The 26,325-nt window shown below is 48.9% G+C and overlaps 1 protein-coding gene across 1 annotated transcript in view; it reads left to right on the top strand.

Annotated features, from left to right (window-relative positions):
* Nucleotides 1-22,808: 22,808 nt before the first annotated feature.
* Nucleotides 22,809-26,325, top strand: part of LPIN2 (lipin 2) — an 80,445-nt gene continuing 76,928 nt past the window's right edge. Inside the window, exon 1 of the mRNA XM_075585273.1 lies at nucleotides 22,809-23,030. The gene's annotated coding sequence lies outside the window, so the exon portion shown is untranslated. The remainder of the gene's footprint in view (nucleotides 23,031-26,325) is intronic.

The following is a 26,325-nucleotide window of genomic DNA, read 5'->3' as shown; positions in this document are numbered from 1 at the left end:
CTGACGGGCACCCTCTGCAGCACCGAATTGGGGATTCGCGACCGTCAGCCCGCTCTGCGACCTGTCTCCTGCACAGCATCCCACTCCCCTTCAGATTCCTCCCGCTCGCCGTCAGCTGCGACTCCGGCTCTCAGATCTCCGCCTCCTGCTTGCCCGCCACGCTCACTTGCGAGGGCGCCGGAGCCCATCCAAGCACGATCACCGATCTGACCGACGCTCAATCTTGTCTGGTTCTTCCCGCTGGCTCCGGGTAGATCAGAAGGTCTCAGATCAGCAGAGCCGGGAGTGGCCAGCGCCTATCTTGGGCATTCCCTGGAGCTGCGGCTACATGGATCTCTCCCAAACTCTCTCGTCTACCGGTAGGTCCCAGGATCAGGCAGCAGGACTTTTCAGCTTTCTGAGTCCAGTCTCCTGCAGCTGGAGCATGTGGATAGCCTTTATTACGCAAATTTGTGCCCAAATTCACTTCTTTGCTGAGGAGCTGAGCCGACCTGCGTCAGCTTAGAGTCCTGGCAACGCCCAATGTCGCCCATTGTTAACACATTTTTGTACCAGATGGAACAGATTTAACTTTTACTGCCAAACGTAGCGAATGCTGTCGATTCCTTTATCCCATATGTATTGTGACAGGGTCATTGACTTTGTGTATGTTAGTAGGAGATGGCAGTATGCATGCTTTCCAGTAGACGAGGGGTTAACCCAGCTTATTAAGCAGTCCACAGGTGGTTCAAATTAAGCTAGTTCACCTGCTTTAAAACAGGAAGAGGAAATGCCTCTGGGGCGGCAGTCTCTCTCTGAGGCACAGAGAGAAGACAGAGGAGTGTTGACAGACAGACACAAGCTGCTCAGATTGACCCTGTCCCAAGGGGGGAATAAAGCTACCAGGTAAGGAGCCAACTGGTATTGTTGAACATTGTTGGGCTGGACTAGGTTAGCTAGCCAGCCAGGTAGATAGCCTGCACTTTTGTTTAGTCAGTGCCCCGACCGGGGTTAGGTTTTTGTTTACGTATTTAATTTAAAGGGACAGAGTACCCATTGTTTTAGTTACCCTTTTGGACAAATAAATCCACCAGCACTATTTCACCAGAAAAGTCGTGTTGTCTCCTCACTTACCACGGCCATCCTGCCACACGTGGTGTCAGAAGTGGGATGTGGAACACCCTGTAAAAGGGGCGGAGCTACAGATTGGGACTGGTGGAACCTGTCCACGCAGTACTCTAGAAATCCTCCCCAGGGAGGTCAGTACGCCGCACAGCCATGGAAAAAAGCTTCAGAAAAGGCTGATCAGTGAAGCATGAAACTTTAATAGAACAAAGTGCAAACGGATCCTCTTGACGCGTTTCGGCCCGTCGCGTCAAGAGGATCCGTTTGCACTTTGTTCTATTAAAGTTTCATGCTTCACTGATCAGCCTTTTCTGAAGCTTTTTTCCACGGCTGTGCGGCGTACTGACCTCCCTGGGGAGGATTTCTAGTGTTCCGGTGCCTGCTGCCTGCACGCCGGGCTGTGGATGGTGTATCTGTGTCTCCCTGCTGCATCCGGAAGTACCGGCACTGCCGCCGGTCAGGAGACCAGCCACCGCGAACAAGCGGGTGCAGGGTTGGCGGCAGAAGAGAGTGCTGGCAACGTGAGAAGATCATTCCATCATCCCATCAGGAGACATCACAGACAGAGGGACACACATCATTGTTCATGCAGGAAGACAGACGGGCCACTTCATCACGTCCCCCAGTGCAACTGTAAGTTATCTTCTTTCAAGTTTTTCTCCAACTTCATTGTGCTTACAGCTAGCCAGTTGCAGAGAATTACATGTATTCAAATACACACTGGGGGATAGTGGCACTCTTCAATCAGATTTATTGGTTAAACACCATTTCACAGCTGTAGTTACATTTACATTTTCTGAGCGCCTGGTGGGTTAACTGGCTGTTTACCCGTTTTCACATCTGTCCACGCAGTAGCTGTCACTATGGAGGACGTTGTGAAGGCCTTAGTACACAGCACCGCTGTCCAGCAAGAAGCTAACAAACAGGGACTGGAAAGCACCGCTGCACAACGCGAGACAAACCGGATACTTGCAGCCCAGCTTGACGTTATCGCAGAAACACAGAGGCAGCTGATTGAGCAGCTGGCCCAGATTATAATGGACTCGACCAGTACGGTCCAGGCGCGGCCCGTCCAGGCGAACGTGTACCTGCAGAAAATGACGCCGCACGATGACGTCGAGGGATACATCCGGTCCTTTGAGCGAATCTCTTCCCGGGAAATTTGGGCCCGCTCCAAATGGGCTGGGATTATCGCACCCTTTTTACTGGGGAAGCCCAAAAAGCATATTGTGACCTCAACGAAGCAGCCGCAGCAGACTATGACTGTCTGAAAAGCGAAATCCTTGCAAGGATTGGAGTGACTCCCGCAGTTTGTGTGCAGAGGTTCCATACGTGGAGATACCAGGAACAGAAGCCGCCCAGATCCCAGTTATGGGATTTGATTCACCTAGCGTCAAAGTGGCTAAAACCAGAGGTATATAGCCCGACACGGATCCTTGAGATGGTGGTGTTGGACCGCTTCATTCGAGCGTTACCCCAGGACCTTCAACGGTGGGTGGGGCAGGGAGATCCCCTCACTTGTGATGCCATGGTAGGCGCAGTGGAGCATTTTCTGGCTACTCGTGAACTGTCACGCTCCCCTCGCCCAAACCACAACCCACGTCCCAACACGAACGGTAGAGGCCCGCGCTGGCGCCAGGACCCACGACCGTTCGCACGATTTGAGAGGGTGGAAGAAAACCCGGATAGGGACAGAAACTCTAAATCTCAGAAAGGGTTTCAAGAACGAACTGGGCCAATTGTTTGTTTTGAGTGTGGGGAGACGGGGCATATTAAGGCTCACTGCCCACAGTTGTCTGAGCCAATGGAGTGTGCGTATGGCTCTGTGAAGTCTGAATTTTGTGGGGTGGTAGGTATGACCCGCGAGGGAAAACGTACCCACAACTTCCTCACCACGGTGATTTTAAATGGTAAACCAGGGTGAGAAGTTGCGGGTATTATGTGTGCATGGGTGTACGCTTCCGTACACCACGACTCTGATAAAAGTGAAAGTCGAGGGGCAAGTCATCCAAACTGCGGCAGCAATTGTACCAAAGTTACCCCATTCCCTAGTGTTAGGCTGTAATTTCCCTGGTTTTGACACCCTGATCAGAGGACAGCTCACCTTAAACAATCCTACTCCGGATGAGCTTTTTCCATTTACAGACCCCGAATTAGTCTCCGAGGTGTCTAAAACGCCTAAGTCGAAACGAGAACGTAGGAAGGAAAAAAAAGAGGTACGCCCCCACCCCAGTTAGCACTTTTTACTACTCCTAACGGAGGGAGACCAGAGGGAGAGGAGTTGTCCGAGACAGGGCCTTTTGATGCTCAGGTGTCCGAGTCACCCGTGGAGGTAACCGGCCAAACTCCAGATGGGGAAGGTTTTAGAAGTCTAGAACTTTCCCTGACTAACTTTGGTAGGGAGCAGGTTAATGATTCCCAGTTGAAAAATGGGTTTAGCCAGGCGGTAAAAGTTAATGGGGTCCCGGTAGAAGGGACAACCAAGGAATCCTATCCCTATTTTTGTATTAAAAATGATTTATTATACCTTGTGAGCCAAGAGGAGGGCGAAGAAATAGAAAAATTGCTAGTACCCAGTTCATTAGTAAGGAAGGTCCTGGAGCCAGCACACTCTCACTTATTGGGGGGTCATCTGGGAGTAGAGAAGACACAGCAAAGAATCCTAAAAAGATTTTACTGGCCAGGGATATATAATGCAGTAAAGAGATTCTGTGCCTCTTGTCCCGAGTGTCAGTTGACAGCCCCCCGACCAAGTTTGAGGGCCCATTGATCCCTATGCCTATTATTGAGATCCCATTTGAGAGGATCGCAATGGATATAGTGGGTCCCTTGGAGAAATCTGCCAAGGGTCATCAATACATCCTCGTGATCCTAGACTATGCCACTCGCTATCCAGAGGCGCTGCCTTTAAGTAATACTTCCTGCAAAGCTATAGCTAAGGAATTGTTAGGACAATTCTAGGCATTGTAGATTACTACAGGCGATTTATACCCCATTTTGCAACCCGGGCTGCACAGCTTTCAGATTTAGTAAAGGCAAAGGCACCTGATCTTGTAAAATGGAACAGTGATGCGGAGACTGCATTTTTAGACCTACATACAGCGCTCGGTAGTCACCCAGTCTTGGTAGCCCCGGATTTTATGAAGGGGTTTTTTCTGCAAACGGCCGCCTCCGAAGTAGGTCTTGGAGCAGTACTGTCCCAGTTGGTAGGAGAAGAGGAACACCCGGTCCGCTATTTAAGTCGCAAATTGTGTCCCCGCGAACAAAGATATGCCACAGTAGAAAAAGAGTGTTTGGCCGTAAAGTGGGCAACAGACACATTGAAGTATTACCTTTTAGGCAGGTCTTTTACGCTCATTACAGATCACGCACCCCTACAGTGGATGCATAGAAATAAAGAAAAGACCTCGAGAGTTACCCGTTGGTTTCTGTCGTTGCAACCTTTCAACTTCATGGTCCAACATCGGCCAGGCATACTGCACGGTAATGCTGATGCACTCTCTAGGGTGCACAGTCTCGGTGCACGGGCCGCTCCACTCTGTAACGTTACGCTGGGAAGGGGGATATGTGACAGGGTCATTGACTCTGTGTATGTTAGTAGGAGATGGCAGTATGCATGCTTTCCAGTAGACGAGGGGTTAACCCAGCTTATTAAGCAGTCCACAGGTGGTTCAAATTAAGCTAGTTCACCTGCTTTAAAACAGGAAGAGGAAATGCCTCTGGGGCGGCAGTCTCTCTGAGGCACAGAGAGAAGACAGGAGTGTTGACAGACAGACACAAGCTGCTCAGATTGACCCTGTCCCAAGGGGGGAATAAAGCTCCAAGGTAAGGAGCCAACTGGTATTGTTGAACATTGTTGGGCTGGACTAGGTTAGCTAGCCAGCCAGGTAGATAGCCTGCACTTTTGTTTAGTCAGTGCCCCGACCGGGGTTAGGTTTTTGTTTACGTATTTAATTTAAAGGGATAGAGTACCCATTGTTTTAGTTACCCTTTTTGGACAAATAAATCCACCAGCACTATTTCACCAGAAAAGTTGTGTTGTCTCCTCACTTACCACGGCCATCCTGCCACAGTATGGATATACAGTGTGTGTGTGATGAAGTTGTGACATCACGACGAAACGCGCAGGGATTTTGCCGTACGTAACACGTCAACACGCCGGAAGGACTGACGAGGCAGGAAAGACATAGATGCCAGGAGGAATTGGAAAGCCTGTTGTTAGAGGAGCCAAATTGGAGATGACACCATCTGCTTCCAGATCGCGGCCAGCGTCCTGGAGTGTGGACGTGTATCTTCCCATTCGCCTGCTGTGACAGAGCATGAGCTGGTCTCATACAATGCCTTTAACATTTCGACGATTGTGAGTGCGCTACTTTTTAACTGTTCAGAAGATTTAATTGTTTATCGGATATAAACTAGGAGTTTGTGCCTGTTCTTCTCTTTTTTTCGTGCGTGTGTGTGTATATATATATATACACATACATACATACACACAGTGCGTGTGTGTGTGTGGGTATGTATATATATACAGTTGTTATGCCGGTGCTGCCCGCAGACCAGACCCGTCCCCTGAGCTGAAGGGGGAAGTGGTAATACACACACCCGCAGCAAAGGGATCGTGTCCGGAGTTTGGTATGAAGCGTTGCCAGGCCAGGTGTAGTAAGGTAGACAATACTTGCCGGTACCGGTTGTAGAGATAGAGTGAATGATGCCTTGCCGAAGTCAGGGAGTGGAGAGTGGAGATAGGTCGTAGTCCAAGCCGTGTTCAAGGGGTTACCAGAGTGAGCGTTGTCCAAGGAGTGCCGAGATCGAGAGCCAGAGGGGGTAGTCATACGAGCTGCGTCAGAACCTGTGAAAACACTGAGAGAATCCAGAAGTACTTCCATACAGAGACTATGTCGAGCAAAGACTGAGAGTAGAGAGGAGCTAGATAAAGCAGGAAGGTCCAATTAGGAACGGAGGCGGGACAGGAAGAGCTACAGGGAGACACTGCAGATTGGTGCAGGCATAACAGGCCAGGTGAGTCTTGTTAGTAACCTGAGTATGCCCGTGCAGTGTGCGGGGGCGGAGCCTGAGGTCCGGGGGACGGGAATAAGAGTGTGCAGACTGAGCATGCTCCGTAACTCGTATACGCGTGTGAACCGAGCCAGTGGATGGTGCAGGTGTGCGTGCAGGAGGGCGTGGGTGCACCCGGCGCTGAGCAGAGGAATCGCCGAGGGGAGTGATCCCGCGACGGCAGCAGGGGCGAGAAGCCGTGGAGGCCGGTAAGGCAGGATTGTTTTGTGTGTCCAGGGGCTCCCTGCGGGGAGGGAGTGCTCTGTGTGGGGAGCAAGGAGAACGCCGATTCCTGACAGTACCCACCTCTTCAGGAACGGCCTCAGGACGGTCCAAGAACGGTTTCTCTGGAAACTTTTTCCTGAAGGACTTAAGAAGGGCCGGGGCATGAATGTCCTTTGAAGGTACCCAGGATCTCTCTTCAGGGCCAAAGCCCTTCCACTGCACCAAGAACTGGAGCTGAACCCTGGATAGGCGAGAATCTAAAAGAGAGTGAACTTCGTATTCCTCGTTATTTTGTACAGTAATGGGATCCGGTTTACGAGTCTGATCCGGAAAGAAGTGACTGGAGATAAATGGTTTTAAGAGGGACACATGAAAGACATTGGGAATCTTCATACTGGGTGGTAGTTGGAGCCGGAATGCCACGGGATTGATTTGTTCACAAATAGGGAAGGGACCCAGGAACATAGGTGCCAGTTTAGGAGATGGTACCTTGAGGTGGATATTCCTAGAGGATAGCCATACCAATTCCCCTGGTTTGTAACTGGGCGCCGAACGACGACGACGATCGGCCTGTAGTTTCGATCTGCGGGAGGAGTTGAGAAGGGTAGACTGAATCCTGGACCATGCGGTTTGGAGGGAAGAAATGCGTTCATCTACGGCTGGTACTCCAGAAGGAATGTTGGGGATGGGAAGACAGGGAGGGTGGAACCCCTAATTTATAAAGAAGGGCGACTCCCGGGTGGTCTCGTTTTTTGCAGAATTGACGGCATACTCTGCCCAAGAGAGGAATTGAGCCAAATCATAGTGGAAATCGGATATAAAACATCTCAGGTACTTCTCCAGGGATTGATTGATTCTCTCCGTTTGTCCATTGGACTGAGGATGATAGGCGGAAGAGAAAGAAGAAGAGATGCCCAATCGCTTCGTGAAAGCTCTCCAAAATTTGCATACGAACTGAGAACCTCTGTCAGAAACAATGGACGAAGGGATCCCATGAATCCGGAAAATCTGCTCTGTAAAGATATCAGCAAGGGCGGGGGAGGTGGGTAATCCTTTAAGTGGAATGAAATGGGACATCTTCAAGAACCTGTCCACGACCACCAAGATAGTGTTCATTCCTCTGGACCTGGGCAACTCCACGATGAATTCCATAGAAATGTGGGACCAGGGGCGTTCGGGAACCGGAAGGGGTAACAGAGAACCCTGAGGCTTTTGACGGAGAGTCTTGCTTTGCGCGCACGTGGGGCATGCGCGGGTAAACTCCAGAATATCTTAAGACATCCTTGGCCACCAGAAATTCCGACGAATGAGATCAGTAGTCTTCTTAAAACCTGGATGACCTGCAGATTTAGAGGAGTGACCCCAAGACAGGACCTCTGGAACAAATTTGGATGGTACAAAGTGTTTGTTGTCGGGAACGACCAAGTCCTTGGGAATGCGTCTCTGGGAGTGCAAAATCTTGTCAAGATTCTTGAAAGAAGACGTGGCGAGAATCCTCTCATGTGGAAGGATAGTCTCCAAAGATTCCTCTGGCCTCTCTTCAGAAGAATGTATTCGGGAGAGTGCGTCTGCTTTTACGTTCTTGGTCCCGGGGATATAGGAAAGGTGAAAATCGAATCGAGAAAAAAAAGAGCCCAACGAGCCTGTCGTGGACCAAGGCGTCGAGCGTTCTCTATGTAAAGAAAGTTCTTGTGGTCCGTGAGAATAGTAAACGGCTTTTTCGACCCCTCTAGCAGGTGTCTCCACTCTTGAAGAGCCATCTTCACGGCCAGAAGTTCCCTGATACCCACGTCGTAGTTCCTCTCGGCAGACGAGAATTTCTTGGAAAAATATGCACAGGGATGTAACTTATCTTGGGGCGTGGGTCTCTGGGTAAGAACGGCACCAGCGCCGCAATCAGAAGCGTCGACCTCCAGGACGAAGGGAAGTTCGATGTTGGGATGACGGAGAATAGGTGCGGATATAAAGGCTTCCTTGAGTGTCTCGAAGGCGGAGATGGCCTCGGATGACCAAGCAGAAGGATCAGCTCCTTTTTTGGTGAGCGCAGTGAGGGGTGCCACAATGGTGGAAAAACTCCGTATAAACTTACGATAGTAATTAGTGAACCCTAAAAAAACGTTGTATGGCCTTGAGAGAGTTGGGTCTTGGCCATTCAGTGACTGCTTGAAGTTTACCGGAGTCCATCATAAACCCCTCATCGGAAATGATATACCCCAGGAACGGAGTAGAGGTCTGATGAAAGGTGCACTTCTCCAGTTTGGCATACAAATGGTGTTCACGGAGACGGGAAAGGACGTAGGAGGTGTGGCGGAGATGGCCTCGGATGACCAAGCAGAAGGATCAGCTCCTTTTTTGGTGAGCGCAGTGAGGGGTGCCACAATGGTGGAAAAACTCCGTATAAACTTACGATAGTAATTAGCGAACCCTAAAAAAACGTTGTATGGCCTTGAGAGAGTTGGGTCTTGGCCATTCAGTGACTGCTTGAAGTTTACCGGAGTCCATCATAAACCCCTCATCGGAAATGATATACCCCAGGAACGGAGTAGAGGTCTGATGAAAGGTGCACTTCTCCAGTTTGGCGTACAAATGGTGTTCACGGAGACGGGAAAGGACGTAGGAGGTGTGGCGTATATGGTCCTGGAGATCTTTGGAAAAAATCAGGATATCATCCAAGTATACAATAACAAAAATATTGAGTACCTTACGAAAGACGTCGTTGATGAAATCCTGGAAGACAGTGGGAGCATTACATAAGCCGAAAGGCATTACTAGATATTCGTAGTGTCCACTATGCGTGTTGAAGGCCGTCTTCCATTCATCCCCCTTCCTGATGCGCACCAGGTTATAGGCACCATGTAGATCCAACTTGGAAAAAATCTTGGCACCCTGTAATTTATCGAACAGTTCGGTAATGAGGGGAAGGGGGTAACGATTTTTAATAGTGATGTGGTTTAAACCCCTGTAGTCGATGCAAGGCCTCAACGACCCGTCCTTTTTCTTGACGAAGAAAAACCCAGCCCCTGCTGGGGAATTGGAGTGACGATAAAGCCTTTCTTGAGATTCTCCTGGATATATTCATCCATAGCGTGAGATTCTGGTAACGACAAGGGGTAGGTCTTGGACTTGGGTAGGGAGTAACCTGGAACTAGATCGATCGGACAATCGTAAGTCCTGTGTGGCAGCAAGAGGTCTGACTGTACCTTATTGAAAACGTCCCAGAATTGATGGTAAACGGAAGGTAGAATAACTTCGGGAACAGAGGTATTGGCCAGCAGTTGATGAGTCTCGTCTGACCTCGGCCTCCAGGAAATGGGAGCAGAGGAAGTCCAGTCAATTAGAGGATTGTTAAGCTGTAGCCAAGGAAGACCAAGGGTGATGGGTATCCCAGGAGCGTGAATGTCATCGAGAACTAAGATCTCCTTGTGCAGATGTGAGGACAGAAGCAAGGGAGCCGTCTCTAAGGAGATGTGGGCTGGGGTAAGAGGACGTCCATCGATACCGACGAGTGCGATGGGAACCTTCTTTCTCACGAGTGGTATGCGGTTTAACCTGGCGAATTCAAGATCCACGAAGTTTCCTCCAGCTCCTGAGTCAATGAAAGCGGCGGTAGAAGTCTTGAACTTATCGCCTGAAAGGGAGAGTGGAAATGTAAGTTTCTTAGGGAGTTCACCTTTAGAAAGGGGACGTGGAGACATTACACCCAGAGAGAGCCCCTCTGTACTCACTGGGTGATCCCGTTTCCCGGACGCAGTGGACACTCCCGATCCAGATGTTCCATGGATCCGCAGTAGAAACACAATCCCCCGGCGTGGCGCAACTGCCGTATCGGTGTGCGGATGCGTTGTACCCCCAATTGCATTGGCTCTGGCAACTCCAGTGCAGGACGAAGAGGTATGGTAGCACTTGGTGGAGCAGTAGTGTTGCTGGGAGTACTGGAGAACGGAACTTGAAAGTTATGGACGCGAGTGCGCTGACGCTCTGAGCGGCGTACCTGGATACGTTGATCCACTCGGACAGCCAAATCAATGAGGACCTCCAATTGATCCGGCCTGGATTGGCGAGAGAGTTCATCCTTGATGGGATCTGCCAGGCCTTGCCAGAACATGGAGACAAGAGCCTCTTGTCCCCAGTTAGTCTCGGCTGCTAGAGTCCGGAATTCCACAGCATACTGCGTCACCATTCGCCGTCCCTGAGTGATCTGGAGGAGAGAAACAGATGCCATCTCCCGACGAGCGGGAGAATCGAATACTTGTTGAAACTCGGCTTTAAATGCCAGGTAATCTTGGGTAAGGTCAGAACGTCGCTCCCAAACCGGGGAAGCCCAAGCCAGGGCGCTGCCAGTTAGGAGGTTATAAATGTGGGCTACCTTCTTGCGATCAGTATTGTAGAGATGGGGGGCCATTTCAAACTGCACCTCACACTGGTTTAGGAAACCCCTACAATCTTGCGGTTCACCTGCATAAGGCTTGGGGGAGGAATCCTTACATCTGAGCTGCTAACTGCGCTTGCGGAGTGGGGGCTTACATCTGGCGGGGTCGCGGTCGGTACCCTGTCTGAGAGTACTGCGACCTGGCGTGTAAGTGCCACAATTTGATCCGCCATGGCCTGGTTTTGCTGAAGCAGATTGGAGAGAAACTGTTGAAGTTCGGTCTGGTCTGCGTCTTGTGGGCTCGACATAATGTTACGCCGGTGCTGCCCGCAGACCAGACCCGTCCCCTGAGCTGAAGGGGGAAGTGGTAATACACGCACCCGCAGCAAAGGGATCGTGTCCGGAGTGTGGTATGAAGCGTTGCCAGGCCAGGTGTAGTAAGGTAGACAATACTTGCCGGTACCGGTTGTAGAGATAGAGTGAATGATGCCTTGCCGAAGTCAGGGAGTGGAGAGTGGAGATAGGTCGTAGTCCAAGCCGTGTTCAAGGGGTTACCAGAGTGAGCGTTGTCCAAGGAGTGCCGAGATTGAGAGCCAGAGGGGGTAGTCATACGAGCTGCGTCAGAACCTGTGAAAACACTGAGAGAATCCAGAAGTACTTCCATACAGAGACTATGTCTAGCAAAGACTGAGAGTAGAGAGGAGCTAGATAAAGCAGGAAGGTCCAATTAGGAACGGAGGCGGGACAGGAAGAGCTACAGGGAGACACTGCAGATTGGTGCAGGCATTACAGGCCAGGTGAGTCTTGTTAGTAACCTGAGTATGCCGTGCAGTGTGCGGGGGCGGAGCCTGAGGTCCGGGGGACGGGAATAAGAGTGTGCAGACTGAGCATGCTCCGTAACTCGTATACGCGTGTGAACCGAGCCAGTGGATGGTGCAGGTGTGCGTGCAGGAGGCAGTGGGCGCGCCCGGCGCTGAGCAGAGGAATCGCCGAGGGGAGTGATCCCGCGACGGCAGCAGGGGCGAGGAGCCGTGGAGGCCGGTAAGGCAGGATTGTTTTGTGTGGCCAGGGGCTCCCTGCGGGGAAGGAGTGCTCTGTGTGGGGAGCGAGGAGAATGCCGATTCCTGACAACAGTATATGCTTATATCAAATTCACATATTCCACTATAATCCAAAAAAACAAAATGATCAAACTTTAGGCAACACCAGAATCAAAACCAAAACCTGAAAATATTTTAGAGGCAAAACCAAATAATGGCATCAAAGTTTCAAGTGAAATAGTGTAAAAAGTTTGGACAAAGATAAGGACACATTTATTTTACCTGCTGTAAGTGTTTCTGTGTTTGTTTATCACATTCCAATGACTTTATGTTTTTTTTTTTTTTAACTTCAAAATTTTTATTGGGTTTCACAACAAGTATATTATGCCACATCCCATAGTAGAACAATTCGAAACCCCCCGAGGTTTACCCTTTTCACTCTCACCATCAAGGGTAAAATCACTCAAAGTCAACAAGGGACTAACAACATACACTCACAAGACTAGACAAACACGACTAACCGGACCAAAGACTAGAAAACAGAGGGTGAAAACAACAAGAAAGGAAAAAGGGGGGGGAGGGGGGGGAGGGAATGGACTTCCACCATGTTCTCCAGTATCGGAAGATCTGCTTTCGGCCTGTACTGCGCTCATCTTAGAAGAACCTGACGACTCCTCCTCTTGGCTCTGGATTTAATAGTCGGGGGGGATCCTACCTGTCGCGTGCCTATGTTGTAGTATGTTCCGCTCCGTCACCAGAGAACGCACTTGTGTTTATTATTGCAGTATTGTGCTGGCATCTATCCCGGGGATGTCGGATTGGGTAAGCCATGGCTCCCATAATTTCGGCCAGAGTCGTTGACCCAGCTAGTCAACTTTTCCATCTGGCAAACTTGCCACATTCTGTTTCGAATTTTGGGGATGACTGGTAGATCTTGCTGTTTCCACACTGCTGCGATCTCGCACCTAGTGGCTGTAGCCAGATGTGCCACCAATTTGTGTGCCGCTTTCGACAGCCCCTGGGCCCGTCTGCCCAGTAAGAACAGCCACGGGTCCAGGGGGACCTCTAAGTCGAGGATACTTTGTGCCCATGCTCTAATGCTCTCCCAAATCGGCAGTACCTTCGGGCAGGACCACAGCATGTGGACTAAGTCTGCTGTTTCCCCGCACTGTTTTGGGCAGAGCGGGGAATAACCGCTGACGAATTTGGATAGACGTAGTGGGGTGTGATACCAGCGCATCATGACTTTATATGCGTTCTCTTTTAACGTTGAGCAGATGGAGCTTTTGGCCGCCGCCTGTAAGATCCATTCCCAGTCTTTGTCCTCTAAAGTCTCCCCTAAATCTGTCTCCCATTTAGTCATGTAGTTCAGTGTGTCGGCGTCAGGTCCACTTGGACAGATCACTTCCCGGTATAATCTAGAGGTAAGTCCCCGTGTGTCCGTGGCTCTAGAATACAGCTGCTCAAAATTGGTCCTAGCTGGTCTTATTGGAAATTTATTATTGAATGCTCTTATCTGGAGGTAGCGAAATAATTCGGTGTTTGGGAGGCCCTTTTCTGATTTGACGTGTTCAAATGTTTTAATATATGTAGGTCCCTCCAGATTTATTAACCGCTTATATCCCAACTGTATCCAAATTTTAAAGTGCCGCTCTCCGGCCATCCCCGGGGCGAAGTCTGGGTTATCGAATAGCGGGGTCATTAAGGAGTGTTTTGTCGTTAAATTATGTTTAAATTTGGAACTCCTCCACACCGCCAGAGAGTTCACCATGGTCCGTAGCAGCATCCCTACTGTGTTGTCACATCATTTTGGAAGCCAAATTAAATTATGCAACTCAATTGGAGCACAGCAGGTTTTCTCCAGCGCCACCCATCTCCGCAGGGACGGATCAAGGTGCCACTGGACAATCTGACCCAATCGTGCTGCTTTGTAGTATGCCATCAAGCAAGGTACCGCTAGTCCCCCTCTAATCGTAGGTCTGGTTAATATACTCTTAGCAATTCGTGGGCTCTTCTTGTGCCAAATGAATTTCATGATCTTTGACTGTAAGGCGAGGATATCTGCCCGCACCAACGGTATCGGCAGGGCCTGGAACAGGTAAAGCCCCCTTGGCAAAAGATTCATCTTAATGCTATGAATTCTTCCAAACCAAGAAATTCCAAACCCCGCCCACACCCGCAGGTCCTCTCTTAGAGCTTGGAATAATTTGGGATAATTTGCTTTGTATAATGAGTCATATGTCTTAGTAATTTGGATACCTAAATATTTGATTGAGGAGGCCTGCCATTTAAAATTGACATTTAGTTCGATTAGTTTTTCCACTGGACGTGGGAGGCTAATATTTAGGGCTTCAGACTTCGTCTGGTTAATTTTGAACCCGGAGATGAGGCTGAACGCTCCCAGAATCTCAAAGACATTGGGCAGGGAAGTAAGCGGCTTCGATAGAGTCAGGATGACGTCATCAGCGTATAATGCAACCTTATGGGATTGGTCCCCTACGTCTATCCCTGTTATATCTGGGCTTAGGCGAATATGAGCCGCCAGGGCTCTCAGATAGGACCAATCGATCCCATCGAAGGCCTTCTCAGCATCCAGACTCAACAGTAAAGACGGGATGTTCTTTTTATTGGCCAGATCGATCAAATCTATGATCCGTCTTGTGTTGTCTGCCGCTTGCCTTCCTCAAATAAATCCCACCTGATCCGGGTGGATTAGCCCAGGCAGGACAGAGCCCACCCTGTTAGCTAGAAGTTTAGAAAATATTTTCACATCGGAATTGATCAGGGATATGGGCCGGTAGCTCTTACAGTCCACCGGGTCCTTGCCTGGTTTGTGGATCAGGGAGATTGAGGCCTGGAGCATCTGGGATGGAAAGGAGCCTCCCGCTAGAATCTCGTTAAATAATTTTAAAAGCTGTGGCGCTAGTATTTTAAGGAATTTTTTGTAATATAAATTTGAAAAACCATCTGGTCCCGGAGCTTTGGCTGGTTTAAGGGCCTTTATAACCTCTGATAATTCTTCGAACGTAAAGTCACCCTGTAATGCCTCCTTTTCTGCCCTGCTCAATTTGGGAAGACGTGCCTCTTTTAGGAACTTCTGGGTTTTTTCTCCTATTTTCTGAGTGTGGCTGACCTTATCTCCATCATAGAGAACTTCATAGAATCTTTTAAATTCCTCAACAATTCTTCTAGGGTCGGAGGTAAGGTCCCCCCCCTTCGTGCGGATTGAGGAGATACTATAATTAGGGAGTTTGTTACGCAATTTATTGGCAAGTAAGGTATCTGGCTTGTTGGCTTTGTCGTAAAACTTACGCTTGGACCAGGCCAACTCCCTCTCGGCTCTGGAGTTTAGCAATAAATTGAGTTTAGTTTTGGTGTCAGAGAGTTCCTTCAGGGTAGTCCTCTGTTTGTTGGAACTATGAAGTGCGGAGAGGTGTGCTAATCTCTCACGTAAATCTTTTATCTGGGACTCCTTAGCTCTTTTGGTTTGTGCTGCTAAATTCATTAGAAGTCCCCTCATGGTCGCCTTATGGGCCTCCCAGAGTATAGAGTGGGAAGATACGCTCCCTGTATTGATTTCAAAATATTCCTTGATTTTATCTCCTATCGCCCGCTCCGATATTGGGTTTTTTAACAGCAGCTCATTTAATTTCCAGTTCGCCCCTGGTCTGTCCAGCAGCTGCAACGCACACCGCAGCTCAATTGGTGCGTGGTCCGACCATGAAATATCATGGATCCCAGAATGGGAGACCATGGAAACCGCTTTGTTAGAGACCAGGAAGTAATCTATCCTACTGTATCTGTTGTGGGGATGTGAGTAGAAAGTGTATGCTCTCTCCGTGGGGTGTTGCTCCCTCCATATGTCAATTAATTGACAGTCACGGAGCCCTTGGAGTACGGTTAGTACGTCATGTTTCTGTGGTAGGTTAGTCCCCGTGCATCTGTCCAAGTCTGGGTCTAGGGTGCGGTTCAAGTCCCCTGCTAGGAATATACAGCCTATTGCCACCTTGTGTAGTTTATCAAAGAATGACGTACAAAATTGAGGTGTCTGTTCGCAGGGGGCATATATTGAGCTTAAGGTGACCTCCTGGTTGTTAATTGTGCCTGTGACTATGACATAGCGTCCATCTGAATCCGTATATGATTTAACAACTTGGAAGGGCACTCTGCGGTGAACTAATATAGCCACTCCCCTTTTCTTAATTGTCGCAGAGGACATAAAAACTGTCCTAAAGTGTTTGTCCAGGTAGTTGGGGTGATTAGATTTAGAAAAGTGTGTTTCCTGGACAAACACTATATCTGCTTTTTTGCGGGTATAGTCCCGGAAGGCAATTCTACGCTTTATTGGGTTGTTAAAGCCCTTAACATTATGTGAAATAAGGATCAGTTCATTACTCATCTGGGGGTTGGATTGAACCTGCAACAGGGGGCGGCGGTGTTGTGTGCTTCGCCGATAACCTTGACCTATGTAGGGCAGTCTCCGACCTGTTGCGCTCTTGTTGTTCCTTGGTTGGTGGGTCCTGTGGGCTGGGGGGAAACAACAGGGAAACATGGGGGATGACACATATATAACAACATACAATTATTGTCCTCCGAGCTGTGGCCCTGCCAACTTGGCTCCGAGTCCAATGCCTTTGGGGACTGGGCACCTGCCACGGGTCGCCCTCCGATGTTACCTCACCTCTTAATCCCCCTCCCTCCCAAAGGACTTCGCTGGGACTACCCTCTCCCAGCCCTTGGCCCATGCGGACCGCAGAGCAGGCTGAGATCCCCCAGCTCCCGCCCCGCTCCTATTCCAAAAACTTCAACAAAACCTTTATACCTTATAACTCCTAGGTTCGATGCTAGCCCAGGCATCTAGTGCTTCCGCTTATGTCCCTATTCTTTGATCCCCTATTCGGTTGGGTGGCCCCTGCCTCTTACCCTCCTCCTAGGGTACTCTCCTTGTTGTACTGTAGATCTATTCAGTAGTCTCTCCCGTCTCTTCTCCCTGTCTGATCCTCCTATGACTCTATCCTATTGCCTACAACCCTCTCCTCTCTAAACGTCACTATAACCTACTTATCCAACTTCTACTTGCTACTGCTCTCTATTCACTTTCTGTACCCTTCTCTTTCATATATATTCACTTGCTTTTGCCTTCCTCCCTCCCATCTCCCGCCCCCCTTGACCTCCTCCCCACTGCTACTCTCCCTTCATCTTCTTCTTGTCCCCTTCCGACTACCAACACTTCCCTTACGCCTTCCACTTATCTACGTACTCTTGCTTTCCTACCTCTTCTGCATTCTTCACCTTACTCAGACTAAACCCTCTATGTTATGAACTACCCCCACTTCTCCCTTCCTCTACCCTGGTTTCCGCCACTACACCTAATTTCCCTCTCTTGTTGTCTTAGTTAGGTCCCCGCTACCCTCGTCCTAGGGCCTCTACCCCTGATTTCCCTCGTGGAGTGTGGCTACTAGGCCTTCCTCTTTCCGGAACTGTTTGCCGCCGCCGCTCCGTCAGTTGCTGCGGCACCTGTGTCCTTTTGAATTTCCCGCCAGTCAGGGCTGCTCGTATGGCGCTCGTCGCCTACTCGTGACGTCGGGGGATCCACTCTGCCCCCTTCAAGATGGCCGCACGCGCACTTCCGCTATCGGCGCCCGGACATCTGGCCGCCGCCATTTTGGGAGCGTCGTTCGTCCTGGGCGGATGTGTGTGTGCTCTCCGCCTGGCTGATGGTGGTTTCCTGCTCCTGCGTTCCAGACTGGATTCTTCTCCCACCTCGTGTATGTCGCCATCTTTGGGCCTTCTGCTTCCATCACCCAGGTGAGTACAGAGTCTTTAACAGGTGGGCGAACAAGTATTTTTTTCCCCCCACCGGAGGGGATCTTGATGCGGACTTTATTTTATGTAGGGAGGCACAAGTCTGTAACAGTGTAACAGGCAACTTTAACAGATAACTGGGAAACTTGATCCCCGAACAACGTGGGATATGTAGAAAGTCATTGCCTTGCCGGGTTTCAGCTTTTGTTGCGTGGAGATCGGTGAGATTGTCCCGCAGTTGCCCAGCTGGAGCCCGGGGTCTCCTCCGTCTCCTCCGGTGCTGACGGGGTCCCCTTAAGCCCCAACTTCTGGAGGAAAGCCTCTCCCTCTCCAATCTCCTTCATGTAGAGGGCTCTGCCATTTTTACTAACTGACAGCCCGAATGGAAAAGTCCATCGGTACCGAACACTGTGGTCCCTCAGCACTTTAGTGACTGGGAGAAGGGCCCTGCGTCTCAGTAAAGTTAAGGGGGACAAGTCCTGGAAAATCAGTAATCTTGCTCCTTCGAATTCTACCGACGGGGTAGCACGGGTTTTGTGGAGGATGGCCTCCCTGGTCTTATAGAAATGCAGGCGTGCTATGATGTCGCGCGGTTGCTCTGACTGTATAGGCCTTGTTCTCAGGGCCCTATGGCAGCGGTCCATTTCTAATCTCTCTTTGGGGACGTCCGGTAGCAACTCGCCCAGTTATCGCAGGACGAATTCCTCACAATCCCCTGCATCCTCGGGAACCCCCCGGATCCTGATGTTGTTGCGCCGCTCACGGTTTTCGGCGTCCTCTTGCTTTTCCTTCAAGTCATTAATTTGAATCTGCATCTCCGCCGTTTTTTTGCATTGCGTTTGGCGGCCGTGGAGGTAATGTCTAACTGGGTCTCCACTCGTCCCGTGCGCTCCCCCAGGCTCCCGAGCTCCCTCCCCAGCTCTTTAATTTCCGCTTCCAAGAGGGTTTTAAGGTCTGTATACAGGCGATTAAAATCGCGGAGCCGAACTGGTTGGTATTCAGGGTTTTCGCCATCATCTCTCTCCCCTTCCCGTTCTGAATCAGAGCCCTGATTCGAACTCGGCGCCATTACTGCTTCAGCCACGCTGCTTCTCGTGCTGTTAAAGTATTGTGGGAGCCCCTTTGATTTCGGGGTTTTGGCCTGGCGCTTCGACATCCCGGTAGCTTGGCTAGTATTAGGCTTGGCTTGGTTAGTATTAGGAGTTGATTTCCAGCTTTTTATTGTAGAATAAAGGTGTTTTTATTGCATTATATTACGAGCGGGGCATAGAGCAATGGGATCACGCATCCATTCTCTCTGCCGTCGCGCATGCGCCCCACGACTTTATGTTTTTATTAGAAGCAACACACTCATTCAAGTCACCATCAATAAAAATAATATTGCTCAAAGCATCAATAAATCTACACTGCTGACATAATAAAATGAAGCACATTATTCAACTAAAGTGTTGGAGAGATGACACGTGCCATGAGTGTAATAATTGCTAGGATATAAAATTACAACATTATAATATTAAAGCTGGCCTTTGAATCACATGTATTGGATCAAAATAAAATAAATGTACAAAATTAACATATAGGCTGATGTCACAAAATTGCTTTGCTGTTTACTTGACCACCTACATAAAATTAGAATGTGACTGATTTGATCAAGAATAAGTACTGTAGGAACGGTGGGTTCTGACATGCAGTTATTGCCAAGATATTGATAATCAATTAATTTGATAATTTAATCACGGGAGAAACAAGCATTGCAGAGTTGTTTAATAGGCCATGTTATATATAATGTTCAAAACAAATAATACTATTATTGTGTAATATGAAAATGAATGTATACATTAATGTATTGAATAAGAATTGTAGATTGTATATGATGTACACATTATTTCAAATAAGAAGTTATAAAAATGTGTTTTATTAAATGTCTAAATTGTTTTATTTTCATGGGAAAAGATGTGGCAAGGGTCAGGTTTCTCCTTAATCTGCCAAATCCCAGAAAATTAGTTTTTTGTCACTAAGAAGGGATCCTTTAGCAATGTATTTCCGATGCCAGAATACAGGAGTCATGTAAAATGAACTCGGTAATGTTGCATAAGCCCCATAGGACAGGAATTACCAAGTTTCGATGGCGGATATTGTTGGCTGGTCCCATGTTAAATGCAGTTAACACTGGATAAAGCTCTTGTCTGAGGTTAGTGAAACCCGCCTGCCAAATGAGATAAAATTCAGGATGGCCATTATAATGTAAGGCACAAATCTTCATTACGCATGCACAAAACCTCATATTATGGGTTCCATATGTAGCACTGCTTCCCTCCCCTCCACCCCCCTCTGGGAGATCTTGCCTAGGCTACAGGTCCGTGTGGTGCTGGTTACCTTTGAGGGTCCAGGAGAGATGAGCTTCCGTAATGTATGGAGAACAGGACAGGCTTTTGGTGATCCTCAAGTTCTCTTCATCGGTGTCTGCGCCACCAGTCACAGTAGGCTCCAGCAGAGCTGGAAGCAGTCCCCGCCATGACAGTCATTTCTCCCATACCTCTGCCCAATAGACTGCTACTTAGGCAGAAGTATATAAAAAGGGTCTTTATTCGTGCAGCCACTGCAGGTGGTATCACAGTGTTTGCATCATAGTGGAGAATGGGTCCCAGACCGCTGGATGGTGCGGGCCAGCAGGTAATATTGAGGCCTTGTGCTCTGCACAGAACTTGATCTCACTCAGACCCAGGAGGGGCTGAACGCACGTCTCACTCCCAGCCGGGAGGACCTTGAACTGATCCTCTCCCCCCCCCAGGAGGGGCTAAGCTCAACTCCTATAATTTGAACACGTCCTCCCTAAACTCAGAGGGGCAGGGCACAGGATCTGCACCATGAGTGGCTGTAAACAGACTCCTGTTCACCTACACCCCTGTCACTCAGAGGCAGCATGAGAAACGGTAAACCCACAGGATAACCTGCCACAGTCTGTAGCTATCAGAATTTATGTGACAGGAAGGCAGAAAAATTGTGTGGACCAGCCATGGCTATACTGTACTTAATTTTTTTTTTTTTTAGATTTCACAAGTTGCTTTCTAAATAACTCAAGTGATTTAGAACGGTGCTAAACAACACAATGTGCAAAATTCATAATGAATACAGTGATGTGAATAATAAAATAAGTTGTAAGGTGAATTAGAAAAATTCTCGACCTTCAGAGGGAAATGTACACAATCCCTATGGTTACAGTATACTTCCGGAGCTGGGTGGCGTCGGTGGTGTCTGACGTCACATCTGTCGATGGTCTGACAGCTTCCGGTTAGCGCGGGAAGGGGAGTAGGTACGCGGCAGGGCGGTCTCCTCTCTTCTTGACTGGTGCTCACTGCGTAGCATGTGGGGGCTCAACGCGTTTCACTGAACTAACGTCAGCTTCATCAGGAGCAATAGCCTATTCCTATACCATCGTCGGATGTGACATCAGACACCACCGACGCCATCCAGCTGCGGAAGTATCGAAGGGAGACGGCTTGGATACCACCTCGTGGTAGACTCATTGCTCTACTATTATATGCCTAATACTTTTGTACACATTGTGAGTACATTTCATTCAGATTTTATTGTGATAATTTTTTATTGGTCTGCACTATGGTCTCTCTCCATTTTGTTTCCTCCTGAGCCATACCTCCTGAGTTCCTGCATTTTCTGTTCCCCATTACATGCTGATTCTCCACTTACTGTTTGTAAGTAGGCATTTTATACGAGCCAAGTCTTGTTATACCAGTCATCTGTGATTCTACTGCACCATCATTTTATCTTTTCTGTTTTGGGGTGTTCCTGAAATTTCGCTCCCTTCAAACCCTGGATCTATACAAGTTTAAAAAAAAAAATGTCTCTTTGGTGACTATTTATTAGTCTCCTGGCTTTAATAGAGGTGTAAAAACAGCACAACATTTATATACTAACAAAATAAATCTTTACAGTGGCAAAGTGGGTGATGTTTCTTTTATTTTTAACATGGGATTGAAGCAGGGGGTCTCTGGAGCTGAACCCCATTCATTTCAGCTCTGGGAACCCCCTGCTCCCAGAGATACTTACCATCGTAGGTGGTGCCTGTAGCTACTGCGCTCGGCTAGCAGGGTTCACGTAATGGCGGAGTTTTAAAGCTCCCGCGCCCAGTGGGCTAATAGGAAGCCGTGATGACATGAGGTTCGGCTTCTCATTGGCCCGCGTGATGCGGAAGCTTTAATCTTTGCAAAGATACCGGCACCCCCTTTGGAGGTCTGTATCTCGGAGAAGCAGGGGGCCGCTGGATTCGAAATTAATGGGGTTCAGCTCCGGAGAACCCCTGCTGTTCAGCTCCGGAGACCCCCTGCTGTTCAGCTCCGGAGACCCCCTGCTGCAAACCTATGTAAAGAAAATAATTTTTAAATCGCATGAATTGCCCCTTTAAAAGCACTGACATTTGTTTTTTTATTATTAAATCTTCTGTTGCATTTTGCACCGGCATCAATACCATAATTAGGACAAAAGCAGCAGCTCAACATATGGCGAGGGATTTATCGACGTCTCCCAGTCCAAACGGGTGCAAAAAGCAGTAACAAGAATAACACATTTCAGTTTCAAACAATGGAACTTTGTACGTGATGTTTTTGCACCTGCTATGCATTCAGGAGACTTCTGCAGGTGATCTTTACAAGCTGTTCTGGGCGTATATGTCCTGGGTTTATGGCTTAGTCCTTCTGCCGCCTTTCTTCCCATAGAAGGCTATTGTTTACTACAGCCTCCAGATTGCTAAAAAAAAAAAAACCACCATCTAAAGATTTTTTTCTATTTAAAGAAAATGTGATTTATTTTAGGAAGATGCTGGGAACTAACGTGTATAATATATATTTTAAATAAACGGTAAATAGCTGATCTCCACTATTTAACACATACAGAATGTCTTTTTTTTTTAATGTGAGATACCATTACTCTTCCCACACCTTTCCTGCCCCAGGTACAGATCCTGAGCGCTTCTCTCATAGCTGATGACCTGAACTGCTCCACGCACCTCCGGCCTCCTCTGACACCTGCTGGCTGTGACATATGAGGCCGAAACATGAGCCCCTCAGGCCCCGCCCTCCTCCTCGTCGTCTGCAGCTCTTGCTGGTGCAGCAGGGAGGCGGAGCGTTCCCGCGCAGCACGAGGAGGGCCGGCGCGTGACGTCCCTCGCCGACAGCCCCGCCCCCTCCCCTGGAATCAAGCTCCTCCCAGGTACGAACGGTGCGGCTCGGCAGACCGCAGGGGGTTGTGAGAGGGAGGAGGAGAGCGTGGAACTTTACCCCAGGGGAGGACGCGCGTCTCGAGACGGACACGTTCCATTCATTCAGCGGGAACCCGGAGAGCAGCAGCCCGGGCAGATCCCGCCAGCAGCAGACGAAGAAGAAGCAGCCGCTCTCATCAACAGCGTCTGTAAGGAGGTGAGAGGTCGCCGCTGGTATGCTTCCCCGCTGTCCCTCCTTGTGTTTGTGGGTGCCGGCGCGGCGCTGCCTCCTCGGGGAACGAAACGAGCCCCTCCGCTGTGAGAGGCTCGCACTCCGGCCCTGGCAGCGAGCGTCGGGTTACTGATGGAACAATGCCGGGTTTCTTGGGGCTGCTCTGAGATGCCGGGAGTCGCAGGGCTCATGATTTTCTGGGGGTTGGGGGTGGTGACTGCACCAATTTATAACCCAAGTCTAATGCTGTGGTGCCTCCAGTTTTGCACCCTGGTGATTCTATGCGCTGCGATCTTTATTTATACACCCCGTACCCAATGCATGTGGTGCCAGGTTGGCCCTCTCCCAACCAGCGATTCCTGATGTTTACAACTGCATGCTACATCATTGGCATGGGTTAAGTGTGTACAGACCGAAGTCCGATTTGCCCCGGGACTTGTTTTGATGACTCCAGATTAAGGGCATTGACCTCAGATCACGTCAATTACTAGTTCCTCATTTGATTTGTTTTTGGTTTGCACAATACGAGGTCCAATCCGTTATGCCACTTCCCAATGATTGCTCTGTAAGTCATTGTCTTGTTGCAGCCGATGTACTGTTTCTTTAACCACTTGAGTGTTGTGTTGGCTAAAAAGTAGTTGTCATGTTCAACTAAACAGTGGCAAGCTCTGTGTCTTGGGTACTAAAATAATAACTTATTTCATATAGCGCTTTTCTCCCAATGGGACGCAAAGCGCTTCACAATTCGTGTAGTGCGCAGTAAGCGGCACATAGTATTATTACAGGCCCTGCCCTGTGGAGCTTACAATCTGTTTTTGGAGCCTGAGGCACTGGGAGATAAAGTGACTTGCCCAAGGTCACAAGGAACTGACACCGGGTATTGAACCAGGTTTCCCTGTCCCAAACTCGGTGTCATTGTTTTCAGAGCCAGTCCTTCTCCTGAGTACTCTAGCTGCACATTTGAAAATCTTCCTAGTCACGCACTGTTGCTCACATACATGTCTTATGATTAATGCTATGCCCTGCCAGCTCCAGTGCGCTTACCAACCTCTCTGCCACATATTGGCACTTGATATTTCTCTCTTCCCCCCCCCCCCCCTCTAATGGCTTTGCAGACAATTGGCAGCCTCCGTTGTATCATGTGCCTCTGGAAGAGGAGGGAGTAATGAGGTTTCTATAATGCCAGTGTTTTCCAGGCAGCAGCATCTAGGATCAAACCTGTCTGTTTGCCACAGACGTGTCACTAAAGCTGCCTGAGAGTGTAACACAATCCCCTCTTTCCTGCTTGTGAGTCTCAGCCTTCCCCAGCAAATTCCTCCTACCGTACAGGTCAATCTGCATAGGAAGGTTTTATAGGAAGGTCTCCCAGGTTGATGGTGGATTACATGTAGTTTATTAACGCAATCTATTGATAAAATATAGTTAAAAATAATTGTGTAGCCAACAGAATCCATGACCTGTAGTTCCTCGAAATAAGTGCATGCTGCTGCCTCAGTCCTGACAGGCGTAGCTCTCTAGTTCATTCCCAACATTAGTTACTTCATAGACCTATAGGCGTTAGAATTATCCCAGCGAAATGTATTGTTTTGTGGAAGAGCCTCCACTCTGTGAAAGATGTGTTGTTTTATTTTATTTTTTCTGCAAAGAGCAGACGCCTACTGTCTAAGTATTTTTTATTCACATGGCGAGATGGTAGGGATTTGCTTTCCCTTTTGTGATTATCCTTTTGCGAGGACCAGGAAAAGCACCTCTCCCGCCTTCTCTGTACTGGCCTTGTACAGGGACAGCATAAACTAAAGATTAAGTACTTCATTGGCAAGTACTGTACTCTCGTATGTAGAGTCTCAGGTGAGGAGCACATTTTCTAATTGCCAGTGAGAGCAAAACACCAAATGTTTGCACTACCTATGATCACATCTGTTTAACAAAGACAAATACCTAATGTTGCAATATTTTTTTTTTATTTTCGTGGCAAGCTATTATGGATTGCACCTGCAAGTCAATGAACTTTTAAAGTCACCAGTTGTGAAATATTCATAACATTCTATAGGACAATGTACTGAGGTATACTCCTGATAATCTGGAATTCATGCGCACATGACCTATTGACATGCTCTTTCACATACAAATGGAAATCATTTAAAGTAATGACACCTGTAAAGGAGATAAGATAGCACCTCCCGTGTGTGTGTGTGTGTGTGTGTGTGTGTGTGTGTGTGTTTTCTAATTCTAAGATCCATGAATCAGAAAACACTGGATAAAAGCATTTGGGATTATCTTTCGGCTGCTCTTTGATTTTGGGAGGGAAAAGTGGCTTTACAAGGTGAACATATTGTGTTATAAATGTGAGCATTTCTGTAGACTACATGACCTCCAGAGCTCTTAAATCAACCTACTCTGCATTGCTTTATTTTCAAAGAAGGGTCTTGGGTAGTGATGTACCCGGACCCGGCAGGAGGGGGCTGAAACCAGCGCTGAGTAATTTCAGAGGAGGTGAAGACTTGACTGCAGTCGGCAGAGGGTGAGGAAGACCGGTGAGGAGGACCGCGGCGACATCGTGGGAGCAGCACCAGGAACCATCCTGGCAGCAGAAGACAACCTTGTTGAGCAGGAGCAGTGGAGCACAGCTGATGCTGGTAGGAGCCGGGGAACCATGTGACCGGAGCAGGATCGTTCCTATTGGACAGCCGGGGAGGAGCAGGCTGTCCAATAGGAACGCTCCTGCTCCGGTTACATGGTCCCCTGGCTCCCACCGGCATCAGCTGTGCTGTCTTCTGCTGCTCTCACCGGCTCAACAAGGACGTCTTCTGCTTCAACCACCACCAGGATGTCTGCTGCTGCTCCCACGATGTTGCTGCGGTCCCCTTCACCCTCCGCTGCAAGTAAGTCTATGCTACCCGGCTGGACAAAATGTCTAATTTTGCCCGGGTGACAGTTACCCGGTATAATTTAGGACTCTGTACAACACTAGTCTTAGGCCTCATCCATAGTGATCGTGAGGGCGTGCGTGGAGCGAACAAGAGACGGCTCCTCTGAGGCAGGCCATAGAGCGTGTGGTGAGGGCCACTTTGCGTGCGATTCTCAACACCAACAATTTTGTGTCTGCCGCCCTATGGCCGCGTGACATGTGCGGTTCAGCCAATGAGGGCGAACTGCTCACGTGATGTCACAGTCATGCATCCCCATCGCTGTTGATCACAGGCCACGGATCGCTTGGCCGACAGGAGCGAGCGACGCCATGCACTCCGCTGCTCGTGCCTGCACTGTAGACTTAGCCTGA

Source organism: Ascaphus truei, chromosome 2 (genome assembly GCF_040206685.1).
Source record: "Ascaphus truei isolate aAscTru1 chromosome 2, aAscTru1.hap1, whole genome shotgun sequence".
Taxonomy (NCBI): domain Eukaryota; kingdom Metazoa; phylum Chordata; class Amphibia; order Anura; family Ascaphidae; genus Ascaphus; species Ascaphus truei.
Note: the sequence above shows the minus strand (reverse complement) of the source record. Positions and strands in the feature narration are given on the sequence as shown.